This window comes from Oncorhynchus keta, unplaced genomic scaffold (genome assembly GCF_023373465.1).
Source record: "Oncorhynchus keta strain PuntledgeMale-10-30-2019 unplaced genomic scaffold, Oket_V2 Un_contig_26925_pilon_pilon, whole genome shotgun sequence".
Classification (NCBI taxonomy): domain Eukaryota; kingdom Metazoa; phylum Chordata; class Actinopteri; order Salmoniformes; family Salmonidae; genus Oncorhynchus; species Oncorhynchus keta.
Genome location: NW_026285243.1, coordinates 1 through 7,902, shown reverse-complemented (window position 1 = coordinate 7,902; position 7,902 = coordinate 1). Strand labels below are relative to the sequence as shown.

The window sequence follows — 7,902 nt, the reverse complement described above, 5'->3', positions numbered from 1 at the left end:
CTGAACTGAGATCTGTCTCTCCCTAGATCGTCTGTTCCTAACTGGAACTGAGATCTGCCTCCCTAACCCACTGTTCCTAACTGAACTGAGATCTGTCTCCCCTAACCCACTGTTCCTAACTGAACTGAGATCTGTCTCCCTAACCCTCCTGACTGTTCGTCTAACCTGAACTGAGATCTGTCTCCCTAACCTGAACTGAGATCTGTCTCCCTAACCCACTGTTCCTAACTGAACTGAGATCTGTCTGTGTGAATAACTCAGGCTGCCAGACAGCTGGTGGTGAAGAGACGGGAGGCAGGGCAGGATGCAGAGGAAGGAGACTGTCCCTCAGACCCTCAGCCAGAGGACCAGCTTCTACCAGCAACAGAGGAAAGACATCCAGACACAAGCCCAGGTAGCTTATTGATCCGATGTCAATCAATCTCTTTAGAAAGCACTTTTAGTTCAGTTATTGTGACAACATGATTTCCAGTTGATATACAGGGGGCCCCACAGTGTGTGGATATACAGGGGGCCCCACAGTGTGTGGATATACAGGGGGGCCCCACAGTGTGTGGATATACAGGGGGGCCCCACAGTGTGTGGATATACAGGGGGCCCCACAGTGTGTGGATATACAGGGGGCCCCCACAGTGTGTGGATATACAGGGGGCCCCCAGAGTGTGTGGATATACAGGGGGCCCCACAGTGTGTGGATATACAGGGGGCCCCACAGTGTGTGGATATACAGGGGGCCCCACAGTGTGTGGATATACAGGGGGCCCCACAGTGTGTGGATATACAGGGGGCCCCACAGTGTGTGGATATACAGGGGGCCCACAGTGTGTGGATATACAGGGGGCCCACAGTGTGGATATACAGGGCCCACAGTGTGTGTGGATATACAGGGGGCCCCACAGTGTGTGGATATACAGGGGCCCCACGGTGTGTGGATATACAGGGGCCCCCACAGTGTGGATATACAGGGGCTCCACAGTGTGTGGATATACAGGGGCCCCACAGTGTGTGATATACAGGGGCCCCACAGTGTGTGATATACAGGGGCCCCACAGTGTGTGGATATACAGGGGCCCCACAGTGTGTGGATATACAGGGGCTCCACAGTGTGTGGATATACAGGGGCTCCACAGTGTGTGGATATATACAGGGGGCCCACAGTGTGTAGATATACAGGGGGCTCCACAGTGTGTGGATATACAGGGGGGCCCCACAGTGTGTGGATATACAGGGGGCTCCACAGTGTGTAGATATACAGGGGGCTCCACAGTGTGTGGATATACAGGGGGGCCCCACAGTGTGTGGATATACAGGGGGGCCCCACAGTGTGTGGATATACAGGGGGCTCCACAGTGTGTAGATATACAGGGGGCTCCACAGTGTGTAGATATACAGGGGGCCCCACAGTGTGTAGATATACAGGGGGCCCCACAGTGTGTAGATATACACATGAATACAACCTACCTTGATCTCTCCCTCCAGTCTAAACTGCCTCTCTCTCTCTCTCTCTCTCTCTCTCTCTCCTTCCAGTCCTCCCAGTCTAAACTGCCTCTCTCTCTCTCTCTCTCTCTCTCTCTCCCTCCCTCCCCTCCCTCCGTCCCTCCCTCCCTCCCCTCCCTCCCTCCAGTCCTCCCCAGTCTAAACTGCCTCTCCCTCCAGTCCTCCCAGTCTAAACTGACTCCCCCTCTCTCTCCCTCCAGTCCTCCCAGTCTAAACTGACTCCCCCTCTCTCTCCCTCCAGTCCTCCCAGTCTAAACTGACTCCCCCTCTCTCTCCCTCCAGTCCTCCCAGTCTAAACTGCCTCCCCCTCTCTCTCCCTCCAGTCCTCCCAGTCTAAACTGCCTCTCCCTCTCTCTCTTTCCTCCAGTCCTCCCAGTCTAAACTGCCTCTCTCTCTCCAGTCTTCCCAGTCTAACCTCCCTCTCTCTCTCCCTCCAGTCCTCCCAGTCTAAACTGCCTCCCTCTCTCTCTCCCTCCAGTCCTCCCAGTCTAAACTGCCTCCCTCTCTCTCTCCCTCCAGTCCTCCCAGTCTAACCTGCCTCCCCCTCTCTCTCTCCGTCCAGTCCTCCCAGTCTAAACTGCCACCCTCTCTTTCCCTCCAGTCCTCCCAGTCTAAACTGACTCCCCCTCTCTATCCCTCCAGTCCACCCAGTCTAAACTGACTCTCTCTCTCCCTTCAGTCCTCCCAGTCTAAACTGACTCTCTCTCTCCCTTCAGTCCTCCCAGTCTAAACTGACTCTCTCTCTCCCTCCAGTCCTCCCAGTCTAAACTGCCTCCCCTCTCTCTCTCTCTCCTCCAGTCCTCCCAGTCTAAACTGCCTCCCCCTCTCTCTCTCTCTCCCTCCAGTCCTCCCAGTCTAAACTGCCTCCCCCTCTCTCCCTCCAGTCCTCCCAGTCCTCCCCCTGGTGGCGTCCTGCTGACCCGCAGCCAGCTGATGGCCGTTTATACAGCCCTGGCCGAGGAGCTGAGGGAGCCCATGACCTTTGCCGAGCTGGAGGAGGAGGTGGAAAGGGAGGTGATGGAGGAGAACGCAGGAAAAGGAGGTGCTGAGGAACCTCTCCTGCACCTCTCTGAAAGCCCCAGGTTGTCAATCAAATCACTACCCTTCTGCTTCCTGTCCTATGGGAGCCTGGGAACCAATCATATCACTACCCTGCTGCTTCCTGTCCTATGGTAGCCTGGGAACCAATCATATCACTACCCTGCTGCTTCCTGTCCTATGGTAGCCTGGGAACCAATCATATCACTACCCTGCTGCTTCCTGTCCTATGGTAGCCTGGGAACCAGTCATATCACTACCCTGCTGCTTCCTGTCCTATGGTAGCCTGGGAACCAATCATATCACTACCCTGCTGCTTCCTGTCCTATGGGAGCCTGGGAACCAATCATATCACTACCCTGCTGCTTCCTGTCCTATGGTAGCCTGGGAACCAATCATATCACTACCCTTCTGCTTCCTGTCCTATGGGAGCCTGGGAACCAATCATATCACTACCCTGCTGCTTCCTGTCCTATGGGAGCCTGGGAACCAATCATATCACTCCCTTCTGCTTCCTGTCCTATGGTAGCCTGGGAATCACAATCAACCAATATCACTACCCTTCTGCTTCCTGTCCTATGGGAGCCTGGGAACCAATCATATCACTACCCCTTCTGCTTCCTGTCCTATGGAGCCTGGGAACCAATCATATCACTACCCTTCTGCTTCCTGTCCTATGGTAGCCTGGGAACCAATATATCACTACCCTTTCCTGTCCTTCCTGGGAACCAATCCACTACCCTGGCTTCCTGTCCTAGGTAGCCTGGGAACCAGTCATATCACTACCCTGCTGCTTCCTGTCCTATGGTAGCCTGGGAACCAATCAATCACTACCCTTCTGCTTCCTGTCCTATGGTAGCCTGGGAACCAGTCATATCACTACCCTGCTGCTTCCTGTCCTATGGGAGCCTGGGAACCAATCATATCACTACCCTGCTGCTTCCTGTCCTATGGGAGCCTGGGAACCAATCATATCACTACCCTGCTGCTTCCTGTCCTATGGTAGCCTGGGAACCAATCATATCACTACCCTTCTGCTTCCTGTCCTATGGGAGCCTGGGAACCAATCATATCACTACCCTGCTGCTTCCTGTCCTATGGGAGCCTGGGAACCAGTCATATCACTACCCTGCTGCTTCCTGTCCTATGGTAGCCTGGGAACCAATCATATCACTACCCTGCTGCTTCCTGTCCTATGGTAGCCTGGGAACCAGTCATATCACTACCCTTCTGCTTCCTGTCCTATGGTAGCCTGGGAACCAATCAAATCACTACCTTGCTGCTTCCTGTCCTATGGTAGCCTGGGAACCAGTCATATCACTACCCTATGGTAGCCTGGGTACCAGTCATATCACTACCCTGCTGCTTCCTGTCCTATGGGGCCTGGGAACCAGTCATATCACTACCCTTCTGCTTCCTGTCCTATGCTTGGGAACCAATCATATCACTACCCTGCTGCTTCCTGTCCTATGGGAGCCTGGGAACCAATCATATCACTACCCTTCTGCTTCCTGTCCTATGGTAGCCTGGGAACCAGTCATATCACTACCCTTCTGCTTCCTCATATCCTATGGGAGCCTGGGAACCAATCACTATATGGTAGCAAAACCCTTCTGCTTCCTGTCCTCATGGGAGCCTGGGAACCAATCATATCACTACCCTGCTGCTTCCTGTCCTATGGTAGCCTGGGAACCAATCATATCACTACCCTGCTGCTTCCTGTCCTATGGTAGCCTGGGAACCAATCATATCACTACCCTTCTGCTTCCTGTCCTATGGTAGCCTGGGAACCAATCAAATCACTACCCTTCTGCTTCCTGTCCTATGGTAGCCTGGGAACCAATCATATCACTACCCTGCTGCTTCCTGTCCTATGGTAGCCTGGGAACCAATCAAATCACTACCCTTCTGCTTCCTGTCCTGGGAGCCTGGGAGTCATATCACTACCCTGCTGCTTCCTGTCCTATGGTAGCCTGGGAACCAATCATATCACTACCCTGGTAGCTGGGAACCAGTTCACTGTCCTGTCCTATGGGAGCCTGGGAACCAATCATATCACTACCCTGCTGCTTCCTGTCCTATGGTAGCCTGGGAACCAATCATATCACTACCCTTCTGCTTCCTGTCCTACCCTGGTAGCCTGGGAGCATATCTGGGAACCAATCATATCACTACCCTTCTGCTTCCTACCCTATGGTAGCCTGGGAACCAATCATATCATGGTACCTACCAGTCTTCTGCTTCCTGGGTCCAGTCATATCACTACCCTATGGAGCCTGGGAACCAGTCATATCACTACCCTTCTGGGAACTTCCTGTCCTATGGTAGCCTGGGAACCAATCAAATCACTACCCTTCTGCTTCCTGTCCTATGGGAGCCTGTGAACCAGTCATATCACTACCCTGCTGCTTCCTGTCCTATGGGAGCCTGGGAACCAGTCATATCACTACCCTGCTGCTTCCTGTCCTATGGTAGCCTGGGAACCAGTCATATCACTACCCTGCTGCTTCCTGTCCTATGGTAGCCTGGGAACCAATCATATCACTACCCTGCTGCTTCCTGTCCTATGGTAGCCTGGGAACCAATCATATCACTACCCTGCTGCTTCCTGTCCTATGGTAGCCTGGGTACCAGTCATATCACTACCCTATGGTAGCCTGGGTACCAGTCATATCACTACCCTATGGTAGCCTGGGTACCAGTCATATCACTACCCTATGGTAGCCTGGGTACCAGTCATATCACTACCCTATGGTAGCCTGGGTACCAGTCATATCACTACCCTATGGTAGCCTGGGTACCAGTCATATCACTACCCTATGGTAGCCTGGGTACCAGTCATATCACTACCCTATGGTAGCCTGGGTACCAGTCATATCACTACCCTATGGTAGCCTGGGTACCAGTCATATCACTACCCTATGGTAGCCTGGGAACCAGTCATATCACTACCCTATGGTAGCCTGGGTGTCATATCACTACCCTATCCTGTAGCCTGGGTACCAGTCATATCACCCCCCTGTCCTATGGTAGCCTGGGTACCAGTCTGTTTGGTCGGGAACCAGTCAAGGTCCACCCTTCTTGTCCTCCCAAACAGAGTGTATTTCACTCCAGGCTGGTCCTATGGACTGTTCTGCTCCCCAGTTTGTCTAGTTTTAATGTTGTTGATGTTGTGTCCACTGTGTGTCTGTCTCTTTTCATTGTTAAAGTGTATTGGGAGTGACCCCTGGTAAAACTGGTAATCTGACATGACCCCAGGCAGGGCTCAGACGCTGTGTTGGAGCAGGACGTCCCCAGGTCCCAGAGAGAGTCCGACAGTCCAATGGAGGCTTCCCCTGCTGACCTGGCACCCCCTGCTGACCTGGCACCCCCTGCTGGCCTGGCACCCCCTGCTGGCCTGGCACCCCCTGCTGGCCTGGCACCAGGCCCCCAGTGGAAGAGCCGAGGCTGGCCTCATACCATAGCCAGGCTGGTTATGGAGCCAGACAGCCAGGTGAGAGAAGAGAGCAGCAGGGTTGAGGGTTTAATGTCTGTTTTCCTGTGCCTTGTTAATGAATCAATTGGTGGAGGAATAGGGGTTTAATGGAGTCATTACGTTCATTATCTCATATTATAACCCTGGTGTGTAGGACTCATTACCTCATTTATAACCCTGGTGTGTAGGACTCATTACCTCATATTATAACCCTGGTGTGTAGGACTCATTACCTCATATTATAACCCTGGTGTGTTGGACTCATTACCTCATATTATAACCCTGGTGTGTAGGACTCATTACCTCATATTATAACCCTGGTGTGTAGGACTCATTACCTCATATTATAACCCTGGTGTGTAGGACTCATTACCTCATATAACCCTGGTGTGTAGGACTCATTACCTCACCCTGGTGTGTAGGACTCATTACCTCATATTATAACCCTGGTGTGTTGACTCATTACCTCATATTATAACCCTGGTGTGTAGGACTCATTACCTCATATTATAACCCTGGTGTGTAGGACTCATTACCTCATATTATAACCCTGGTGCATTATAACATAGGACTCATTACCTCATATTATAACCCTGGTGTGTGTAGGACCTATTACCTCATATTATAACCCTGGTGTGTAGGACTCATTACCTCATATTATAACCCTGGTGTGTAGGACTCATTACCTCATATTATAACCCTGGTGTGTAGGACTCATTACCTCATATTATAACCCTGGTGTGTAGGACTCATTACCTCATATTATAACCCTGGTGTGTAGGACTCATTAACCTCATATTATAACCCTGGTGTGTAGGACTCATTACCTCATATTATAACCCTGGTGTGTAGGACTCATTACCTCATTTATAACCCTGGTGTGTAGGACCATTACCTCATATTATAACCCTGGTGTGCAGGACTCATTACCTCATATATAACCCTGGTGTGTAGGACTCATTACCTCATATTATAACCTCTGGTGTGTAGGACTCATTACCTCATATAATAACCCTGGTGTGTAGGACTCATTACCTCATATTATAACCCTGGTGTGTAGGACTCATTACCTCATATTATAACCCTGGTGTGTAGGACTCATTACCTCATATTATAACCCTGGTGTGAAGGACTCATTAACCTCATATTATAACCCTGGTGTGTAGGACTCATTACCTCATATTATAACCCTGGTGTGCAGGACTCATTACCTCATATTATAACCCTGGTGTGTAGGACTCATTACCTCATATTATAACCCTGGTGTGAGGACTCATTACCTCATATTATAACCCTGGTGTGTAGGACTCATTACCTCATATTATAACCCTGGTGTGTAGGACTCATTACCTCATATTATAACCCTGGTGTGTAGGACTCATTACCTCCCTGGTGTGTAGGGACTATTATATTATAACCCTGGTGTGTAGGACTCATTACCTCATATTATAAACTCTGGTGTGTAGGACTCATTACCTCATTATAACCCTGGTGTGTAGACTCATTACCTCATATTATAACCCTGGTGTGCAGGACTCATTACCTCATATTATAACCCTGGTGTGAAGGACTCATTACCTCATATTATAACCCTGGTGTGCAGGACTCATTACCTCATATTATAACCCTGGTGTGTAGGACTCATTACCTCATATTATAACCCTGGTGCAGGACTCATTACCTCATATTATAACCCCTGGTGTGTAGGACTCATTATCTCATATTATAACCCTGGTGTGTAGGACTCATTACCTCATATTATAACCCTGGTGTGTAGGACTCATTACCTCATATTATAACCCTGGTGTGTAGGACTCATTACCTCATATTATAACCCTGGTGTGTAGGGACTCATTACCTCATATTATAACCCTGGTGTGTAGGACTCATTA

General features: G+C 50.6%; 1 long non-coding RNA gene across 1 annotated transcript; it reads right to left on the bottom strand.

The window, feature by feature from the left end:
- Positions 1–2,873: 2,873 nt before the first annotated feature.
- LOC127922735 (uncharacterized) lies at positions 2,874–5,085 on the bottom strand. Its single transcript, XR_008112094.1, has 3 exons — positions 4,888–5,085; positions 3,615–3,810; positions 2,874–3,040 (listed from the first exon to the last, which is right to left on the bottom strand). It is a non-coding gene; the product is annotated as an uncharacterized LOC127922735 (long non-coding RNA).
- Between the last annotated feature and the right edge of the window lie 2,817 nt (positions 5,086–7,902).